The following is a 23,308-nucleotide window of genomic DNA, read 5'->3' as shown; positions in this document are numbered from 1 at the left end:
CCCAGCTATAGCTGTATTATTACAACTTCTCTCTCTGTTGCAGTCTTCCTTCCCATTTGGTGACTACGGATGTTTTTATTTCTCCCTATATCAACCATATATAATCCTTGAGAGAGAATCTTCTATACATTTGGTCAACTAGTTAATCCACATGGGCTATCATGTAATCTTTCTTGTTACCTTCTAAATGAAATTTTAACTACTCATTAACTATTCCAAAATTTCCAAGGATGTTGCTGGGACTTGATAATCTAGTTATAGGGTAAGGTTGAAAAGATTGGGATGTTGAAGTTGTACAAATCATTTGTGAGGCTGTTTTGGAGTATTGTGTGCAGTTTTCAGCTACCTAGAGGAAATATATCAATAAGCTTGAAAGTGGACAGAGAAATTTTACAAGGATGTTGCTGGGACTTGAGGACCTGAGTTATAGGTTAAAGTTGACTTTAGTGTGGGAGAATGAGGGGATATCATAGACTTACACTAAATTATGAGGGTATGGATAGGGTATATACATGCAGAATTTTCCCCTTCATGTGGGACAGACTAGAACTAGAGGCCATAAGTTTAAAGTGAAAGGTACAATATTTAAGGAAGTCTGAAGGGAACTTCTTCAGTCAGAGGGCGGTGAGAACATGGAACAAGTGGCCAGTGGAAATGGCGGATGCAGATTCCATTTAAGAAAGGGAGAGATATGATGGACTATGGTCCAGATGTGGGTCAAAGGGACTAGATGAGCTGAGAGGCCTGTTTCTGTGTATATGTAAATGAAATTTCATTTTAAGGAAATTTACACTTTCTCCACCTCAACATATTGACCACAAAAGGCCACATCTATAAGATAATAATTATCCATATTTATTTTACCTGTAAACTGGCAAGCAAATTAAGGGATTTAATAGTAAATTGTTAAATACGAATCTCTGAACACAAGAAAATAGGACCAGGAGACCTCAGAAACTGCTGGAATCTGGAGCAAAGGTCAAGCAACATCTAGAATGATCTTTATTGTCATTATACATAGGTACAATGAAACTCTGTTTGGCTTCCTCTCAGGCAATTAAATAAAGCGGTAGATAAAAACAAGACAAGTAATAGAAAAACAGTATTAAATAGATAGGTAGCAGAAAATGTTACAGCAGCAGCAGAATATCACAGTAATGCACAAAGTGCCGTTAGTGCAAGTATTTGAGTCCTTGTGTGTGCTCAGAGTTTCAGTCATTGTTCTGTGGGAGTGGTGTAATGGAGGCCACAGCTCCATTTCTCTATGGGGATAAACAGACAGTCGGCCTTCAGCTGAACTCTGAAATAGGAACTGGAGTAGGCTACTCGGCCACTCAAATTTGTTCTGCTATTCAATTAGGTCATGGCCACCTTGTGCAATACTGGACAATTTACACTGCTCCTCTCTGCCTTACACATATCTTGTCAAAGACCTATTTCCCAGATTTGTGCATTAATTGCCCATTAAACTCACCATAGAAATTTAATTCAAGGTAATTAGCAAATAGCCTTTTTAATGATGTGATAATTGTTATTGCACTATTAATCAATTTCTCAAGCCAAGGGAACTGTTTAAATGATAGTGTATTGTTCTTCAAGATCCATGTCTTCAAAAAAAAAACTGTCACATTCCCCTCTTTTTATTCAATATCTAAATGCCTTTCTATTTAACATTCTGTAACCAGTTTAACTCTAATTTAGTACAATAAGGTGGACTCTTGACCTCATGATCTACCTCATTATGCTTGCATCTTTTAGTTTACTTGCACTGTACTTTAACTGTGACTTTATTCTGCATTCTGTTATTGCTTTTCCTTATGCTACCTCTAGTACCACTCCCACTATCTATTACCTCAGTCACTGCATTGAAATCACTTTTTATAAACTTGTTTACATTGCAAGTACATGCCGATATTTATGTACTGTACATTTATTCCATATTTGTAATTCTAACTATTTTTATAGAATAAAAAACACAAAATGCTGGCAGAACTCAGCAGGCCAGACAGCATCTATGGGAGGAGGTAGTGACGATGTTTCGGGCCGAAACCCTTCATCAGGAGTGTAGTAACATGGGATGGTCGAGGGGGGATAAGAAGTGGGGGGAGGGATGAAGTAGAGAGCTGGGAAGTTATAGGCTGGAGGGAAATGGGCTAGGGGGAAGGTGGAGAATTGTGGGAAATAAAAGAGAAAGAAAGGTAGGGCTGGAGGGAGATTGTAGTAAGGGGGGAAAGAGAGAGAAAGAGAACCAGACTAAAATTATAGATAGGGATGGGGAAAGGGGGGGGGCAGGGGTATCAACAGAAGTCTGTGAGACTTTTATAGAGTTCTTTATTCCGTATTGTTGAATGTTTACACAAGATGTTGGAGGAACTCAGCAGGTCAGGCAGCATCTATAAAGGGGAATAAACTGTTGATGATTGGAAAGTACCCATCCAGATGAAGGGTCTCAGTCAAAAACATCAACTGTTTATTCCCCTCCATTGATGCTATGTGACCTGCTCAGTTCCTCCAGCATTATGTGTGTGTTGGTCCGGATTTCCATCATCTGCAGAACCTTGTGTTTATAATTATTGAATGTTGTTGTTTTTTTAATTATAAATGTCATGCCAACACACCACAGCCATTTCCCAATACATGTAAAAGTATATGGTGAATAAAATTGATCCTGGCTCTGAGGAATGAAATGATTTTTGTGGATGCCATGAAAAACTAAGCTTTTCTCACAGTGACTTAGTACATGTGACAATAATAAACTAACTTAACAGCAAAGAAAAACATTATTTCCTTTTCAGTTATTCATTTGTCAGTCTCCCAATCTCACTTATTAATATGATGTACTATTGATCCTACATCACAGAAGCCCCACTGCCATCACTCTGGGTTATTATTCAGAGTGCAAAATAGGGTGGTGGGGAAAAATATTTACATTAATGTTTGACCCAGCAGGATTTGACCCATTGATATTAGCTGATCAACACCAGGCTTTGTACAAAATGATTTTCTCACCAAATACAAAATATATTGAAATGTGGCTCAAGTGAAAAATAGAAAGAACTTCTCATCAATAACTAGTGGGGGGGGGGGGAGGATTCTAGAGAGCAAATAATTAAAAAGACAATGGAGAAGGTAATGGATGTAGGTAAAAGTGGAGGAATAAAAAGACCGAGTGTGTCAGGAGGAGGGGAAAGAATGTACGGAGATAAGCATAAAGTTGTACAAAAGGAAAAGGTAAGAAATAAGTGTTAAACATATTTGAAAGTCCTTTATTTGAATGCACGTAGTATTAGGAATAAAATTGATGAGTTGACGGTACAAATAATTACGTATGGTTATGATATTGTGGCAATTACGGAAGCGTGGCTGCAGGGTGACTAAGACTGGGAATTAAACATACAAGGGTATTCAATAATTAGGAGAGACAGGCAAGAAGGAAAAGGAGGTGGGGTGGCTACGTTAATAAAGCAAGAAATCACTGCAATAAAGCGAAATGATATTGGCTCAAAGGATCAGGATAACGAAACAATTTGCGTAGAAATAAGAAATAGTAAAGGGAAAAAAGCAGTGGTGGGAGTAGTCTATAGGCCTCCAAACAGCTGTAACTCAGTTGGTCAGAGCATAAATCAGGAAATAGTTGGGGCTTGTAATAAGGGAACAGCTATAATTATGGGGGATTTTTAAATTTCATATTGACTGGACTAATCAAGTCGGACACGGCAGCCTTGAAGAAGAGTTTATTGAGTGTATTCTGGATGGGTTCCCTGAACAATACGTTACTGAGCCGACAAGGGGACAAGCAGTCTTAGATCTGGTCCTGTGTAATGAGACAGGACTAATAAAAAATGTCCTAGTAAAGGATCCCCTTGGAATGAGTGACCATAACATGGTTGAATTCCATATTCAATTAGAGGATGAGAGGGTTGGATCTCAAACAAGCGTATTGAGCTTAAATAAAGGAGACTATGATGGTATGAGAGCGGAATTGCTTAAGATGGATTGGGAAAATAGATTAAAGGGTAGATCGGTACTTGATCAGTGGTGTCTATTTAAGGAGTTATTTTACAACTATCAAGAAAAATATATTCCACTGAAGAAAAAAAGGGTGTAAAAGAAAAAATAGTTATCTGTGGCTAAGTAAAGAAATAAAGCAAAGTATACGACTAAAAAGAAAGTTATATAAGGTAGCTAAATCTAGTGGGAAGATTGAGGATCGAGAAGCTTTTAAAGATCAGCAGCAAATAACAAAAAGATTGATTAAGAAGGGGAAGATGGATTATGAAGTTAAATTGGCGAAAAACATAAAAGCAGATAGTAAGAGTTTTTATAGTTACATAAAAAGAAAAAGGGTGGCTAAAGTAAATGTTGGTCCCCTAGAGGATGAGACCAGGAAATTAATGGTAGGGGACATGGAGATGGCAGAAACGCTGAACAAATATTTTGTATCAGTTTTTACAGTAGAGGACACTCAAAATATCCCAACACTGGATAAGCAGGGGGCTCTAGGGGGAGAGAAGCTAACTACAATTCAAGTCACCAAGGAAATGGTACTTGATAAATTAATGGGACTGAAGGTGGATAAATCCCCTGGACCGGATGGCTTGCATCCTAGGGTCTTAAGGGAAGTGGCAGTCGGGATTGTGGATGAATTAGTGATAATTTTTCAAAACTCGCTGGACTCGGCAATGGTCCCGGCAGATTGGAAAAATGCTAATGTAACTCCTTTATTTAAAAAGGGCAATAGACAGAAGGCTGGGACTAACATCTGTGGTTGGCAAAATGTTGGAATTGATAATTAAGGAAACAGTAACAGGGCATTTGGATAAACATAGCTTAATAGGACAAAGTCAGCATGACTTTACAAAAGGGAAGTCATGCTTGACAAATTCATTGGAGTTCTTTGAGGACATAACATATAGGGTAGATAAAGGGAACCAGTGGATGTGGTGTATTTGGACTTCCAAAAGGCATTTGACAAGGTGCCACACCAAAGATTATTACTTAAAATAAAAAATCATGGGATTGGGGATAATATTCTGGCATGGGTGGAGGATTGGCTTTCTAACAGAAAACAGAGAGTTGGGATAAATGGTTTTTTCTCAGACTGGCAGTTGGTGACTAGTGGTGTTCCGCAGGGGTCGGTGTTGGGACCCCAACTCTTTACAGTCTATATTAATGATTTGGAGAAAGGGACTAAGTGCAACGTATCGAAGTTTGCTGATAACACAAAGATGGGAAGGAGTGTAATGAGTGCAGAGGACATTGAAACCCTGCAGGGGGACATAGATAGGCTGAGTGATTGGGCAGACATTTGGCAGATGAAATATAATACTGACAAGTGTGAGGTCTTGCACTTTGGCAGGAAAAATAATAGAGCAAGTTATTATCTAAATGGAGAGAAACTGGAAAGTGCTTCTGTGCAAAGGGATCTGGGGGTCCTGGTGCAGGAAACACAAAAAGTTAGTATGCAAGTGCAGCAGGTGGTCAAGAAGGCCAATGGAATGCTGGCTTTTATTGCTAGGGGGATGGAGTATAAGAACAGGGAGGTCTTACTGCAGTTGTACCGGGTATTGGTGAGACCACACCTGCAGTACTGCGTGCAGTTCTGGTGTCCATATTTAAGAAAGATCATACTGGCTCTCGAGGCAGTGCAGAGAAGGTTCACTAGGTTAATTCCGGGGATGGGTGGGTTGAGTAGATTGGGACTCTACTCATTGGAGTTTCGAAGAATGAGAGGCGATCTTATTGAAACATATAAGATTGTGAAGGGGCTTGATCGGGTGGATGCGGGAATGTTCCCAATGATGGGTGAAACTAGGACTAGGGGGCATAATCTTAAAATAAGGGGATGCCGTTCCAGGACTGAGATGAGGAGAAATTTCTTCACTCAGAGGGTAGTGGGGCTGTGGAATTTACTGCCCCAGAGAGCTGTGGAAGCTACTACACTCAATAAATTCAAAATGGAGATAGATATTTTCCTGGATAAAAATGGCATTAGGGGATATGGTGAGCGAGCAGGTAAGTGGACATGAGGCTAGGTTTAGATCAGCCATGTGATCTCCTGGACCAGTTTTCGATAGCCTGGATGGGTCGGAGACGAATTTTCCAGATTTTTTCTCCTCAACTGGCAAATCGGTTTTCTTTTTCCCCTGGGTGATCACATGGGTTTGGGCAGGATGAATAATAAAATAAAATGGGCGGCATGGTGCCCTGTTGGTTGGCACTGTTGCCTTGTGGGATTCGGTGAAAACTAGAGTTAAGATTGGATCAGCCATGATCTTGTTGAATGGCGGAGCAGGCTTGAGGGGCTGATTGGCCTACCCCTGCTCCTATCTCTTATGTTCTTATGTAATAAGCAGAAAACACTGGTTTTCAGCAACCTATGGAAAGCTGAAATTAAAGATGACAAAATTGTTGGAGAAGGCACAAAAGAGAATCACCAGGATGCTGCCTGGATTAGAGAGTATGAGCGATGAGTAAAGGTTGGACAGAGCAATTAAGTCTGAGAGATGAGTCATTATAAAACTATGACAGGCATAGATAGGGTAAATAGTTAAAAGTCTTATTTCCCTCCAGAATGGAAATATCATACATTTGTGGGCATAGCTGTAATATGAGAGGGAGAAAATGTAAAGATTTACATGGCAGGTTTTTTTAATTTACAAAGAGAGTGGTAGGTGCCTAGAAGACATTGCTGGGGAGTGTGGAAGTAGATGCAATAGCAGTTTTTGAGAAGCATTTAGACAGGTACAAGAACAAGCAGGGAACTGAGGCATATGGACCACATGTGCAGTTGGCATCATGGTTTGCAGAGATATTGTGAGCCAAAAAGCCCATTCTACTGAACTGCTCTATGTATATAATGGCCAGGAACTGCACTATGGAAAAATATCATTTATGCAATGAACACTTAACCGGATTGAAAATTAAAAGACAATGTCTTTTAGTGGGATTGTACAAAATACAGGAGATTCTGTGAATATTGTATGTAGTAAATGTTACAAAGTACCTCAAATAAAATATATCACAGCCAAATAACTTACAGGTGACAAAGTTCAGTCAGCTTTAAGAAAGCTTTTAAATGAGAATAAAAAAAAAGACAGGTTAGGGGAAATTCCAGCAATTTGAGACCAGCTGGCAACAGAGTGAAGGGATGTGGCTTGGACCAGAGTGACAGATTGGAGAGGGTGGGCTTGTCAGCTGTGAGGTTACAAACAGAAAGCCCATTAAGGCATTTAGAAATGAGGGTGAGAATGAAGACGGGAGGGCAGGATATAGAGACAAGAGCCATTTGAAGTAAGGATGCAAGCAATAGAGGAAAGGATGGGGAATTGGCTAGGTGAGCAGTGTTGAGGTGGGATACGGACAATGTCATGGAGAAGAGCTTCAGCAAAAATGAGGTGGAGGAAGGTGGTAGTTGTGCTAATGGGATCAGAAGCTCACCTGAAAGCTAATAATGAAGCTGAAATTGCAGACAGTTTGGATAAAACAGATAAAGTTGGATAAAGGCAGTGGTGACAACACTGACGGCAAAAAGAGCTATGCAAGGGATTTTTAAAAAAAATTATTTCAAGATGCCAAACATTTGTTTTCTAGCACATTGGTAAAGTCACTGAGTAATACAGCAGGGATCAAGCCCTTCAGCCCAGTCAGTCCATGTCAGTTATTGTGGCCATCCAGCTAATCCCAATTTCCTGCATTTAGTCCACATCCTTCTAAACGCCGTTCTTCCAGGTGCCTACCCAAGTGCTTCTGAGATGGTGCATCAACTACTTCATTCTCAACCATTTCCTCTAGCAAGTCATTTCATTTATTCACCACAACTGACAATTTCTAAATGGTGAGAGATTCACCCAAGGCTTGTATAGGACAGCAAGTAATTAGGAAAGCAATCAGCAAACATTTATCTGTAACATCCCCAACGCGTACCGGGCAGAGCCCCGCCCCACCTCAATTACGCTAATCCCAGCATACAGACCGCTCGTCAGGTGCTCCAGACCAGTTCAGAAGCAGGTGAAAACTTGGCCAGCGGGAGCCATCTCTGCTCTTCAAGACTGCTTTGAGCACACTGACTGGCACATGTTCAGGGAGGCTGCAACCGATGGTGACTCTACCAACTTAGAGGAGTACACAGCATCAGTGACCAGCTACATCAGCAAGTGCATTGATGATGTTACTCTGTCCAAGACCATCACTACACGTGCCAACCGGAAGCCATGGATGACCGCGGAGGTGCGTGCGCAGCTAAGGACCTGCGACTCCGCCTTCAGAGCAGGCGACAAGGCAGCCCTAACAACAGCAAGGGCCAAACTGTCCCGGGCCATCAGAGGGGCAAAGCGTGCACACACCCAGCGAATCCATGGCCACTTCCAGGACAGCGGCGACACGCGGCGCATGTGAAGGGCATCCAGGACATCACCAACTACAGGACAACATCATCTGACTGTGTGGGTGATGCCTCCCTCCCAGATGCACTGAATAACTTCTACGCCTGTTTTGAGGCGGAAAATGACGTGGCGGCGAGGAAGTCCACCCCTCTTCCAAGTGACCAGATTCTGTGTCTCACTGTGGCCGATGTGAGAAGAACCCTGTGCAGGGTCAACCCACGGAAGGCTGCTGGACCAGACAACATTCCTGGTAGAGTGCTCAGAGGATGTGCAGACCAGCTAGCAGATGTTCTCACTGACATCTTCAACATCTCCCTGGGCAGCACCACCGATCCAACGTGCTTCAAGGCCGCCACCATTGTCCCTGTGCCGAAGAAGTCTTCAGTGTCCTGCCTAAATGACTACGGTCCCGTTGCACTCACATCCATCAACATGAAGTGTTTCTAGAGGCTCGTCATGAGGCATATCAAAACCATGCTGCCCCCCTCACTGGACCCCCTGCAGTTTGTGTACCGTCCCAACCACTCAACAAACGATGCCATTGCCACCACCCTCCACCTAGCGCTAACCCACCTGGACAAAAAAGACATGTACGTTCGAATGCTGTTCATAGACTTCAGTTCAGCAATCAACACAATCATCCCTCAGAAACTGATTGGAAAGCTGAGCCTACCTCCCTCTGCAACTGGATCCTAGACTCCCTGACTGGAGACCTCAGTCAGTCCGGATCGGGAGCAGATTTCCAACACCATCACACTGATCACGCCCCCCCCCCCCCCCCCAGGCTGTGTACTTAATCCACTACTGTTCACTCTGCTGACCCACAACTGTGCTGCAACACACAGGTTGAACCGCATCAAGTTTGCCAATGACACGACCGTGGTGGGTCTCATCAGCAAGAATGACGAGTCAGCTTACGGAGAGGAGGTGCAGTGGCTAAAGAACTGGTGCAGAACCAACAACCTGTCTCTGAATGTGAACAAAAGTGATGGTTGTTGACTTCAGGAGGGCACAGAGCGACCACTCCCCGCTGAAAATCGATGGCTCCTCGGTAGAGATCGTTAAGAGCACCAAATTTCTTGGTGTTCACCTGGTGGAGAATCTCACCTGGTCCCTCAACACCAGCTCCATAGCAAAGAAAGCCTAGCAGCGTCTCTACTTTCTGCGAAGGCTGAGGAAAGTCCATCTCCCACCCCCCATCCTCGCCACATTCTACAGGGGTTGTATTGAGAGCATCCTGAGCAGCTGCATCACTGCCTGGTTCGGAAATTGCACCATCTTGGATCGCAAGACCCTGGAGTGGATACTGAGGTCAGCTGAGAAGATCATTGGGGTCTCTCTTCCCGCCATCATGGACATTTACACTACACACTGCATCCGCAAAGCAAACAGCATCATGAAGGACCCCATGCACCCCTCATACAAACTCTTCTCCCTCCTGCCGTCTGGGAAAAGGCTCCAAAGCATTCAGGCTCTCACGACCAGATTATATAACAGTTTCTTCCCCCAAGCTATCAGACTCCTCAATACCCAGAGCCTGGACTGACACCTTATTGCCCTATTGTCCTGTTTATGATTAATTGTAATGCCTGCACTGTTTTTGTGCACTTTACACAGTCCCTGAGTAGGTCTGCAGTCTAGTGTAGCTTTCTCCGTGTTACTTTTTTACGTAGTTTAGTCTAGCTTTTGTACTGTCATGAAAATCGTTGTCTCATTTTTATTATGTACTGTACCAGCAGCTATGGTCGAATTGACAATAAAAGTGACTTGACTTGAGTTGACAAGAATTAAATACAAATGTAGGGAAGATATGCTTCAATTATATAAAACTTGGTAAGACTACATTTGGAATAGTGCATTGTGGGTCTCCTTATTTATAAGTTAAAGATTATAATGGTTAGTTTTATTTGTCACATGTACAACAAAACACAGTGACATGCATTGTTTTATGTCAATGACCAACACAGTCCGAGATTCTGGAGAGGGGGGCAGCCTGCAAAGTGTAAGGAAGGATTTTAATGCATTGGAAGCAAGTCACAGGTTACTATATCAATTTGGGGCTATTTTAAGGTTGGACAGGCTAGAGATCAGAAGCAAGAGGGGGCTTGATTACTTGACTGAAACATAGGATCTGGAGATATCAAGACGTACAAAAAGGCTGGATGAACTCATCAGGTCGGGCAGCATCCGTTGAAAGAAGCAGTCAACATTTCAGGTTGAAACCCTTCGTCGGGACTAAAGAAGGAGGGGGCAGGGGCCCTATAAAGGTGGGGGGAGGGTGGAAAACCAATCAGAGGAAAGATCAAGGGGTGGGGGAGGAGATCTGGAGAGGCTTTGACAGGGTGAATTTGTAAAAGATGAAGAAGAATCCACAATTCTTCTCATGAAGAACCTAGACCGAGGTAGTCACTTTCCAAAACAAAAGGGAGAACTAGTTTAGCAGTAGAGAAAAGAAACTGAAGTTTGTTTGTAAACTTTGGGATTATGCTTAAAATAGTGACTCTTGATCAAATACAATGAGAAGTGTCAAGAATCTTTAGAAAGGTGACAAGGACACATGACAGTGTCAATAATTGATAGGAATGTCTGATAACATGGTATGGGCCAGTCTTCCCTCTGGCCAAAGATCTGCACCCAAACTGTTAACATTACAACAGCAACAGCTTTTTTAATTTTTGCAATGTGAAATATTCAATCCAAGGGCTGAACAGAAAGCTGGGATATTTTTAGTCCCACTTCTGGATAATATCACTCTATTGACCATCCCTAGCAGGTCTTAAAAATACTAAAACTTGCCTCATGTGCAAGAGGACAAGCAGGGAGAGAGTGAGACAGTGAATCACACAGTGATCGGGTAAACAATTAGACTTAGACCATAAGACTAGTCCATCAAGTGAACACAGCCATTCTATCATGGCTGATTTATTACCCCTTTCAACCCCATTCTCCTATCTTCTCCCCGTAACCCAGACTGTGTCCTCTATCCTAGACTCTCTCACTAACGGAAACATCTTCTCTATCTAGTCCTCCCAATATTCGTAAGGTTTCAATTAGATATCCCTTATTCTTCTGAACTGCACAAGTACAAGCCCAAAGCTATCAAATGCTCCTCATACATTAACCCTTTCATTCCAAGGATAATTCTCATGAACCTCCTCTGGGCCCTTCCAATACCAGCACATCCTTTTTAGATAAGGGACCAAAACTGCTCACAATACTCCAAGTGCGGTCTGACCAATGCCTTATAAAACCTCAGCATTACATCTTTACTTTTATATTAGATGTGTTCAGTAAAAAGATAATCCACAGAGAACTTCTTCAGCTTAGACTACCCTACTAACAGAAACACAGCACATCAGATTAACATAAATGCAAGGAAAAATCCTGCTAGTTCAATGCAAATGGTGGAATATGGTGTAGCTTTGTTAACTTAAAGGAAACACCACCTGAAACCAATGTAGATTCGCTATATTGATTCCTTGACAAAGAGGCTGGTCTTAGGGATAGATTGATTAAAAGGGAGTTGGTGCTGTTTTCCTCAGTTCAAGAGAGCACATTTTTTGAAAAATTATTTCGTGAAGTTAACCATGCAGAGAATGGCTGGACAGTCATATACTCAGATGAGAGTCAGTCAGTTAAGATACAGACAAGAAGAAACTTAAACTCAGGAGTGCTAAAAATCTACAAAATAATCTTTCCCAGAGAAATGTAGACACTCAGCTACTGCACATATTGGGAATATCTAATAGCTTAATAGACTCTTGAATTGAATCAAATACCAGGAAAAAGTCTATTGAAGTACACTAATAATGTAAGTGAAGTATACTAATGGAATATATACAGGTGAGAGATGGGTGAAATGCTTCTCAAACACCAGCAGGAGAGCATTCAATAGAGATATTGATCAGAATCAAGTTTATTATCACCAACACGTCATGAAACTTGTTGTTTTGTGGCAGTAGTACAGTACAAAATATTTTATAAGTTACAAGAAATACATATAAAAATTAAATAAGTAGCATACAAAGAGAACAAAAACAGTGAGGTATTGTTCATGGGTTCATTGTCATTTTGAAAATCTTATGGTGGAGGGGAAGAAGCTGTCCCTAAAACATTGAGCATGTGAATTCAGGCTCCTCTCTGGTGGCAGTAATGAAAAGAGGGCATGTCCCAAATGGTGGGGGTCCTTAATTATGGATGCCGCCTTTTGAAGATGTCCTTGATGCTGGGAGGCTAGTGCCAATGATGGAGCTGCCTGATTGATGATAATAAAGAATGCTGGTCATTTAACTGTAGACAGGCATATCCATTCTATTATTTTTGGTTCAGCGCTGTAGAAAGGCACACTGGGAGCAGCAGCAGTGTCAATTGGTGAAGCTGTAGCACAGAATTGCATTCACGATAAATAGCAAAAGCAGCATGTAATAGACTAAGGCAGTCTCGCAAGCAAACAGATCAGATCCAGGACCACATTTAGCTGTGAAAGGTAATGAACAATTAAACAGCCAATTGAGGGGATAGCTCCAAGAATAACTGAAACAAATATAGTGTCCAGCACAAGAGTGCTCAAGGCAAGGCTGAAGCATTCATGACCATCTTCAGCCAGAAGAAAGCTTGGGGGCGGGGGGCGGGGGGCGGGGGGGGGGGGGGGGAAATCGCCTGTCCCAGCTTCCTTCAGAAATTCTCACCATCACACAACCCACAGTTTAGTCAATTTGATTCACACCACATGAATAAAGTTCAAAGTAAATTTATTATCAATGTACATACTGCATATGTCACCATATACTACTGATATACATTTTCTTGCAAACATTCACAGTAGAACAAAGAAATACAATAGAATCAATGAGAAACTACACAAACCAAAAACCAATGTGCAAGGCAAACTGTGCAAACTAAAAATAAAAATAAACAAAAAAAATCAATCAATACTAATTAATACTTAGAACGAGTTGCAGAGTCCTTGAAAGTGAGGCAATAAGTTGTAGAGTCAGTTCAGAGTTATCCACGCTGATTCAGGTGTCTGATATTTAAAGAATAACTGTTCCTGAAACTGGTGGCGTGGAACCGAAGGGTTCTGTGCCTCCTTGCCGATGGCAGCAGTGAGAGAACAACACGGTCTGGTGATGATGGATGCTACTTTCTTATGGCAGCATTCCTTGTAGATCTGCTCAATGGTGGGAAATACTTTTAGTCATAGAACATTACAATGCAGAAACAGGCCCTTTGGCCCATCTAGTCCATGCCAAATTATTAATCTGCCTAGTCCCATTGACTTGCATCCAGACCATTGCCCTCCATATTTCTCCCATCCACATAACTATCCAAATTTCCCTTAAATTTTGAAACTGAACCCACATCCACCACCCCAGCTGGCAGCTCAATCTGCACTCTCACCATCCTTCAAGTGAAGAAGTTTCCCCCATGTTCCCTTAAGAATTTCACCTTTCACCCTTAACCCATGACCTCTAGTCCCACCCAACCTCAGTGAAACAAGTCTGCTTGCATTTACCCTATCTATACCTCTCATAATTCTGTATACCTCTAATCTCCCCTCATTCTCCTATGCTCTAGGACAGGGGTTCCCAACCTGGGGTGCAAGATGGAATTTCAGGGTGTGCAACAAAGAGTGGCTTGTGTTCTTGAGTGACGAGTCATGAGTCATCACTCAGCCAGCTGCCAGTGTGCCTTGAGAAGTGGTAGTAACGTTTGTCCCAAGCACACTCCAGTCTCCCGCTGCCCGAGTCGAGAGAGACGTAAACTCACTCCAGTCTCCCGCTGCCTGTGTCAGCATTGAGGATTCTCATCAGTGTTACCTGGGAGTAACACCTCAGAGTTGAGGAGTCTCATCAATTTACTGTTTACAATTTTTTCTGAATAAATTAGAATCTAATTGCTCAATTTATATTTGCATTTTATGCACTGAGTTAAAAGCTTATTTTTTTAATTTTAATTTGTTCACCCGCAGTATTGTATGTGGTTCAACTTGTGGTTCAAAAATTAGAAATTAGACGTCTTCATCTTCAAATGTGATACTACTTTTGTAGGGGGTGCGAACATTAATCAAACATTTCCTAGGGGTGTGGAGCATAGAAAAGGTTGGGAACACTGCTCTAGGAAATAAAGTCCTAACCCAGGGGTCGGCAACGTTTACCACTGAAAGAGCCAATATGGACCCATTTCCCACAGAAAAGAAAACACTGGGAGCCACAAAACCCGTTTGACATTTAAAATGAAATAACACTGCATACAACGTTTTTTTTTGCCTTTATGCTATGTATAAACAAACTATAATGTGTTGCATTTATGAAATTGATGAACTCCTGCAGAGAAAACAAAATTACATTTCTGCATGCAACAAAAACATTTTGAACTCCGAAAAAAAGATGTTGGGTTGAAGGCTATTCCATGGTTAGCCTACCTTGGATCGAAGAATTAAAAGAAAGCGCGCACTGGCGGGTGTCAGGCATTGGCAGTGATGTATATTAATAGTGATAAAAAAACACGCAGCGCTAAAATAAAGACACTGCAGTCAAAGATAACTTTATTCAAACTAAACAGCCTTGCTTTAACGCCTCCCTCAACCCATCCCCGTGGGCGCGGATGCTCCAAAAGACACGTACTCACAAACCCCCTTGGGCTATCTACCTTAGCCGGAATGGTGGCTAATTGTGAGCCGGTTCGGATGTGCCAGGAAATGGGGTCTCCACAACGTTTTATTTAGATTGTACAAGATCACCATAATCTTCAAATTTCGAATTACATTTCAAAAACTAACAAACCACAGGGAGCCTATGCACAGAGATGAAAGAGTCGCATGCGGCTCCGGAGCCGCGGGTTGCCGACCCCTGTCCTAACCCATTCAACCTTTTCCTTGGGTCCTCAAGTCTTCCCTGCATTCTTTCAATCTTAATTACATCTTTCCTGGAGCTAGGTGACCGAAACTGCACAATTCTCTAAATTAGGCCTCACCAACATCTTATACAACTTCAACAGAACAATTCCTGTACTCAATATATTCATTTATGAAGCCCAACATGCCAAAAGCTTTCTTTAAAACCCTGTGATGCCTCTTTCGAGAAATTATGGATCCGTATTCCTAGATCCCTCTGTTCTACTACACTCTGTATCGCCCTACTACTCACATTGCAAGTCCTACCCTAATTTGTCCTCCCAAAGTGCAACAACTCATATTCGTCTGCATTAAATTATATCTGTCATTTTTCAGACTATTTTTTCCAGATCCCAGTGCAAGCTTTGATAGTCTTCCTTGCTATCCACTACACTGCTAATCTTGGTGTCATCCACAAACTTGTTGATCCAGTTTCATTATCATCCAGGTCACTGATATAGATGACACACAAAAACAGAACCAGCGCTGCAATTAAGCAACAGGGTCTGAGGGAACACCTTGTCAGGCCCTGGGAATTTATTCACTCTAATTTGCTAGAATACTTTAAACACCTCTTCTATAATTTGTATACAGTCCATGACCTCAGTGCTGTTTTGCCTCATTTCTGTAGGCTCTGCATCCATCTCCATATGCAAAAATTCATGTAAGATCTCCTCCATCACTTATGGCTTCATGCTTATTGGTCACTCTGATTTCCAGAGGACCAATTTTGTTTCTTGCTGTCCTTTTGCTTTTAATCTACCTGTAGAAGGCCTTGGGAGTTTCCTTCACCTTGTCTTCATGCCATCGTTTAGTCCTGATATCCTTCTTAAGTGTTCTCTGCCATTTCTTATACTCAAGTACCTCACTTTTCCTTCCAACCTATACCTCTATTTTTTCTTAACTAGGTCCTCAATATCTCTTGAAAACCAAGGTTTTCTATAAACCTGCTGAAGGGTTTCAGCCCGAAACATCGACTGTACTTTTTTTCCCTAGATGCTGCCCGGCCTGCTGAGTTCTTCCAGCACTTAGTGTGTGTTGGTCGGATTTCCAGCAGCTGCAGATTTTCTCATTGCCTATAAACCTGCTATCCCTGCTTTTTATTCTGACAAGTACATATATAAACTTTGTACTCTCAAAATTTCACTTTCAAGGCCTCTCACTTACCAAGTACACCTTTGTCAGAAAACAACCTGTTTCCAATCCACATTTGTCGGATCCTTTCTGATACCATCAAAATTGGCCTTTCTCTAATTTGGAATATCAACCCGAGCACCAGATCTATCCTTCTCCATAATTATCTTGAAATTAATAGCATTATGATCACTAGATGCAAAGTTTTCCCCTACACAAACTTCTGCCGCATTCCTTGTCTCATTACCAAATAGATCTAGTATCTCTGTGGTTGGTGCCTCTATGTACTGATTAAAGAAACTTTCCCACACACATTTCCTGACCAGCCCTTATACAGTATGGTATAGATTTAAGGTAAAAATCCACCTAACCTCATGTTTCTTGCAAAAGTCTATGATCTGTCTACAAACCTGACATAAAAGTTGAGGGTATTGTGGATAGTGTGGAGGGCTGTCAGAGGTTACAGCGGGACATTGATAGGATGCAAAACTGGGCTGAGAAGTGGCAGATGGAGTTCAACCCAGTTAAGTTTGAGGTGGTTCATTTTGGTAGGTCAAATATGATGGCAGAATATAGTATTAATGGTAAGACTCTTGGCAGTGTGGAGGATCAGAGGGATCTTGGGGTCCAAGTCCATAGGACACTCAAATCTGCCACACAGGTTGACTCTGTGGTTAAGAAGGCATAAGAAGGCCTTCATCAACTATGGGATTGAGGGCTATGGGAATTCCTAGGTAATTACTTAAGTAAGTACATGCTTGGCATAACATTGTGGGCCAAAGGGCCTGTTTTGTGCAGCAGGTTTTCTGTGTTTCTAAATTTGCTCCTCTAAATACTGTGGAATGTTGGTTGATCTATAATATAATTCCATTAATGTGGTCATCACTTTCTCATTCCTCAGTTCCACCCATTTAGCCTTGGGAGATGAGCTCTCCAGTGTGTCCTGCCTGAGCACTACCAAGACATTTTCCCCGACTAGTAACACCACCCTTTATCACACCTAACATCCAAATCAATGGAACCCCAGAACATTGAACTGCCCATCCTGCAACCAAATCTCACTAGTGGCAACAATATCACATGCTGATCCATGTTCTAAGTTCATCTGCCTTTCCTACAATACTCACTGCATTGAAACACCACACTCAACCTTTCAAATCCTGTCTTGGTATGTACAACATCGTTCTCCACACCCACTCCACTCTGGTTCCTGGTTCCCAAACCCTCTGTAACTCTAGTTTAACCACTCCACTCCGACCCCGTGTAACACCAGCAAAACTTCCTGCAAGGATATTAGTCCCTCTCCAATTGAGGTGCAAACTGCCCCTTTTGTACAGGTATCACTCTCCCTAAAAATCTGAAGCCCTCTCTCCTGCACCATCTCCTCGGCCACATGTTAAATTGTATGATCATCTTATTTCTGGTCTCACTAGCAAATTTACCTGTAATGGGCTGTATCAATAAATCGCTGAAATTACTGGATACAGCACAGTCTTTGGGACCAGACAACATCCCAGTTATTACGTAGCTTTGCCATAATTTAAAATTTTCCCAAAGGAATTTCTGAACTATGCAGTTTTTTGTTCATGGAGTTCTATGTCCAACTAAAGAAAACTATTCTGGATCCTGTCCAGGGGATTAAAGTGAGGCATGAGTATTTAAGTAGATTTGGGGAACAGCAATCAGATTTGTAATAACTCAGAAAGAACAAGGAATGATCAAGGTAGTTTAAAAGAGATTTGGTAAAACTAGAGCAATGAATAATCTGCTGGAGGAACTCAATAGGTCGAGCAGCCTCTGTAGGGGGAACGTAAAACTGGATGGAGACCAAGTACATGTACAGGCATGGTCTCTCAACCAAAGGAAGCATACACGTACATTAAAAAATCCCAGCACTGGTTTACCAGAATGAATTCTGGTATGACATATTTGTTGTACACGGAGACATTAAGCAGACCAGCTCTCTGCTCATTAGTTTATAAGAAACTAAATGTCATCTCATTGAAACATACAAAATCCTCTGGATAAGGTAGATGTCCTCCAAGAGGACCACAGCCTTGTAGGGTTTAGAGGTTTTGGTGCCTCAATGACTTGGACAATTATGTTGGCAGGAATCAGGGCTTTACAGTTTGGCTCTTGGTGGGTCACCCACACCAAACAGGTAAACGAGTTGAGGCCAGATTTAGAGTGGTCCACCAGACCTCTGGATTTAGGGTTCAGCTCAGGGCTAACAACCCTGAATGGTAAAACAAAGCTGTTACGGAACAGCAATGAAAAATGCTTCTATATTTGAGTGTGACCATATTTTTGAGTCTCCTCCAGGACTTAGTGAAAGCTGAGCTACGGACACAATGAAGGAAGCCCTGAATGTCACCAGAAATAGAGGACATTCAATGTTGCCCTAAGTACCAGTGACATAATGCGCAGTAGAGATTGTAGGTGTGGAGTTGCTGTTTCCACTAGCTAGTGTAGAATCAAGTCTTTAAATAAGAGTTAAGCCATTTAGTTCCACTCTAAATGGTGGCAAATTTTTGGTTTTCTGTGTGTGTTGTGGTGGCAGTCAATGAGTAACTTCAATGGTACAGAAATCAAGGATTGGATCAGACATGAGGTAGATGATCACCAACATCCTGTTGAGTGGCTACTCTTGCTTTATCTTATGTTAGAAGGCAAGTAAGTGTTTAAGCAACAGTAGAACATCAATGTTTCAGCACAGGCTAGTGATTGCTGGATGACAAAGTAAAATAAAAGGACAATGAGAAGAAAAATACATCTTTGATAGTGCAAGCTTCATAAATACAAGAGAGAAAAATTATAAAGGATGATCTAACAAATGTTTAACAAATATAAATGGGATTTTTAACACATTTCACCTCATTGTTTACTGGGAAGGAAATCATGGTTGCTCAAGAGATAATGGTAACAAGTGGAGATGTTTTGGAGGACATTCATACTACCAGAGAGGAGGTATTTGTAGCACATTACAGTACACCAGGTCTTATAGCACATTAAGTGGATAAATCCCCAGCACCTGACTAGTGGTTCCTCAGAATATGTGGGAAGCTAGAAAGGAAATTGCAGAGGCCTTTAATCAGTAGTGAATGTCTCAAAGGCTGGAAGGTAGCTAATATTCTACCATTGTTTAAAAAGGGTAGCAAGGACAAGCCATGAAACTATGGGCCAGTCAGCCTGACATCAGTAGTGGGGAAATTACTGGAGGGGATTCTGGGCGACAGGATCTAACAGCATTTGGAAAGACATAGTCAGATCAGAAGGAGCCAGCTTGACTTTTTGTACAGGAAGTTGTGTTTAATAAACCTTTTAGAGTCTTTTCCTAAAAAAAAGTTAACCAAAAAAGGTTGATGAGGGTAGGGGTGTGGATATTTGGACTTCAGCAAGACCTTTGACAAGTTCCCACATGGTAGTCTGCTCAGGAAGGCTAGTTCTCATGGAGTCTAGGGAGAGCTAGTTTAGCTCGTTTCAAAATTGCCTCAGTGGTAGGAACCAGAGTGCTGGTTGAAAATTACTTCTCAGTATGGTATCCAGTGACTAGTGAAATACCGCAGGGGTCAGTGTTGGGACCATCATCACTTGTTTTTTTATATAAATGATATGGTTACAATTACACAAGCCTTAACTAGTAATTTTGCGGCTGACATCAAGTTAGGAGTCATAGAATAATACAGATGGAAACAAGCCCTTCAGCCCATCTGGTTCTTCTCGACCAAAGGATCCACCCTGCTAATCCCACTTGCTCTCATTCGGCCCATAATGGTAGGCCACTAGGGAGTGTAATGGAACAGAGGGACAAGTATATAGATCATTGAACGCAGCATCATAGGTAGTCAGGGTGACAAAAAAAGGTGCTTATCAACCTGCACTACATCAGTCAGGGCATTGAGTATAGTAGTTGGGACATTACATAGCAGTTCTACAAGTCACTAGTGTTACAGGAAAGACGTGGTTAAACTGGAAAGGGTGTTACTAGGACTAGAGGGCCCGAATCATAGGGAGAGGTTGACCAGGCTAGGTTTTCATTCTTTGACAAGTAAGGGAAAGCCTTATATTAAAAAGTTTGAAATCATGAGAGGCATAAATAAGGTGGATGTAACAGAGCAGCATGGTAGTGTAGCGACTCACACAACACAAGTTCAATCCCACTGCTGCAAACTGTAAGCAGTTTGTATATTCTCCCTACGACCGCGTGGGCTTCCTCCTACAAGCCAAAAGCATTCCGGTTTGTAGATTAATCAGTGATTGTCAATTATCCTGTGATTAGACTAGGATGAAATTGAGAATTGCTGGGCGGCATGGCTCCAGGGGCCAGAAGGGCCTGTTCTGTGCCATATCTCAATAAATACAAAAATAAACTTTTACACAAGAGGGCGGCAAGCATACGCAACAAGTGCCAGAAGAAGTGGTTTAGGCAGTTACAAGCACTTATTGAGAGGAGGGATATGGGCCAGACACAGGAAATTGGGATGAGCTAGGGCCAAAGAGTCTGTATCCATGCCTCTATAATGGAGCTGAAGGGTTAAAGTGGGATTAGCTGCAAAAATAAAACTAATTATCTTTTGGGAGTCAATAGAATCAAAGAAAGATAGGACAGGTTAAGGACCAATACCAACACTAACGCTTCGCATAGAGTGTGAATTCATTTTCAGGACAGAATGACACAAAAACTGTAAACCCCTCCCCCAAGTTACCCTTTGCACCAACTATCTCCTAAAGCCCTAAAACCTCGTACTTTTACCACTCCCAGATGCCACACACCAGTAATCAACCCTCCTCTGCCCCTTTTCCCCCTCCCATGTCCAGTGAGATGCCTCTTGCCACTCCCATTGTCTACTTGTCCTCACCTCATCTCTCTCTGCCTTCCTCCCAACCCACTCTACCCCTCTCCAATGAGCCCAACCCCACTCATCTCAAATCCTACTCTACTCTCCCATCTTCAAATTGTCCCCACACTCCACTGTTCCTAAATTTCCTCAACCTTCTTCTGCATCTGCAGTCTCCATACACCCCTCACTCCCCTCCATGCTAAACCCATTATACAGCACACATGTTCTCACCCCCCTCCCTCTTCTATACCCATCTCACACTGCACTCCCACAACCACTCTCCCCCAACACCAACAATCCCAGCCCCTCATACATACAAATTTAATTATGATTCAACCACACATAAATATCACCAAATTAAACAATATTACTCCAGAGCAATGTGCAAAACAGTCATATGTAACACATTGCTTACCCACACACCTCAAATCTATCCCTCACACCTCACCCTCTCCCTGCCCCTCACTCCCCTCGCACATATCCCTACATCCCACTGCTACCCTTTAACCCCACCATAATCCAACCTCCCATACATCCTCACCACTACTTACACCCCACTCCTCCCCCTCTCCTCTTGCACTCCTTCACTCCCCTACCCCTCACCCTCCACTCTCCCTAACTCCACCCTCACACTCATTCCCCATCCCAAACTTTCCCCCACTCTACCACCATTCCCTTCATCCTTACACCCCACATCTACCCTCACCTAATCTTCTGCACCAACCTCCATCTTTGTCCTCAATTCTCACTCACCCCAGAGCCTAATCCCCAACCCCCACCCTAAACCCAACACATACCCACAATCCATTACACTCCACCCACCCCACCCCTCCCCCATGCTCCAGCCACACCTCCACCCTGATTATCCAACCCCATCTCAAATCTGCAACCCTTCACCCTGCCCTCTTTTATCCTCACCTTCACTGCCACAATCACACACACCAACCTCCACTTCTACCCTCATCGCCTACCACTACCTGCACATCCCCATCTCCAACCCCTTACCCCTCATACATCACATCCCAAAGCCCCAACTCCTCACCCATCACTACTTCCCACCCACATCCCCCACTCTCATCATCTCATCACCCACCCAAACCGCAATCCCTCACCTCATCCATGCCTACTCTCATCCTTCATCCACACCCAACCCCTTGCCCTCACTCCACTTTCCCCTAACCATCACTCTCTATCCCGGACCTTCTCCTCCCCTTCACTCCACTCTCCCTTACCCGTCCCTCTCCCACCCCTCACTCTCAACCCCGACTCTCGTCAGTCTCCCATCCCTCACCCTCTATTGCCGACTCTCTCCTCCCCCTCACTCCACTATCCCCTAACTGTCCCTCTACCACCCCTCACTCTCAACCCCGACTCTCGTCAGTCTCCCATCCCTCACCCTCTATTGCCGACTCTCTCCTCCCCCTCACTCCACTATCCCCTAACTGTCCCTCTACCACCCCTCACTCTCAACCCCGACTCTCGTCAGTCTCCCATCCCTCACCCTCTATTGCCGACTCTCTCCTCCCCCTCACTCCACTATCCCCTAACTGTCCCTCTACCACCCCTCACTCTCAACCCCGACTCTCGTCAGTCTCCCATCCCTCACCCTCTATTGCCGACTCTCTCCTCCCCCTCACTCCACTATCCCCTAACTGTCCCTCTACCACCCCTCACTCTCAACCCCGACTCTCGTCAGTTTCCCATCCCTCACCCTCGAAATCCCCGACTCTCTCCTCCCCTTCACTCCACTACCCGTCCCTCTCCCAGTCTATCCCCGACTCCCGTCACTCTCTACCTCAACTCTCTCCTACCCTTACTCCATTCTCCCTCTACCCTGACTCTCTTCTACCCCTCACTCCCCGCCCCTCCCCCACTCCCGCAGTCCCGGGGCCGCGCATGCGCCCTGCCCTCCCCGTCCCCGCTCCTCTCCCAGTTACCGGCGGCTCTTTGTTCCATTAAAACCGCGAGCGGCGCCTCCTCACCCAGGTAAAGCCCGCGTCGCTCTTGCTCGCGCTGCCCGACTGCTGCGTTGCGCGGCGGCCCGAACCCGGGGC

At 43.1% G+C, this 23,308-nt stretch overlaps 1 protein-coding gene across 7 annotated transcripts in view; it reads left to right on the top strand.

Annotated features, from left to right (window-relative positions):
- smarca4a (SWI/SNF related, matrix associated, actin dependent regulator of chromatin, subfamily a, member 4a) overlaps positions 1-23,308 on the top strand; it is a 216,958-nt gene that overhangs the window by 21,692 nt on the left and 171,958 nt on the right. For 5 of the 7 annotated variants that reach the window (XM_059991941.1, XM_059991940.1, XM_059991938.1 and 2 more), the window contains exon 1: positions 23,160-23,240. The exons of 1 other annotated variant lie outside the window; for it this stretch is intronic. The gene's annotated coding sequence lies outside the window, so the exon portion shown is untranslated. Of the gene's footprint in view, positions 1-23,159; positions 23,241-23,308 lie in introns of those variants that run through there. One more of the 7 variants, XM_059991939.1, reaches the window with a different exon arrangement.

Source organism: Hypanus sabinus, chromosome 16 (genome assembly GCF_030144855.1).
Source record: "Hypanus sabinus isolate sHypSab1 chromosome 16, sHypSab1.hap1, whole genome shotgun sequence".
In the NCBI taxonomy this organism is placed as follows: domain Eukaryota; kingdom Metazoa; phylum Chordata; class Chondrichthyes; order Myliobatiformes; family Dasyatidae; genus Hypanus; species Hypanus sabinus.
This window is presented reverse-complemented; position numbering and strand designations above follow the sequence as displayed.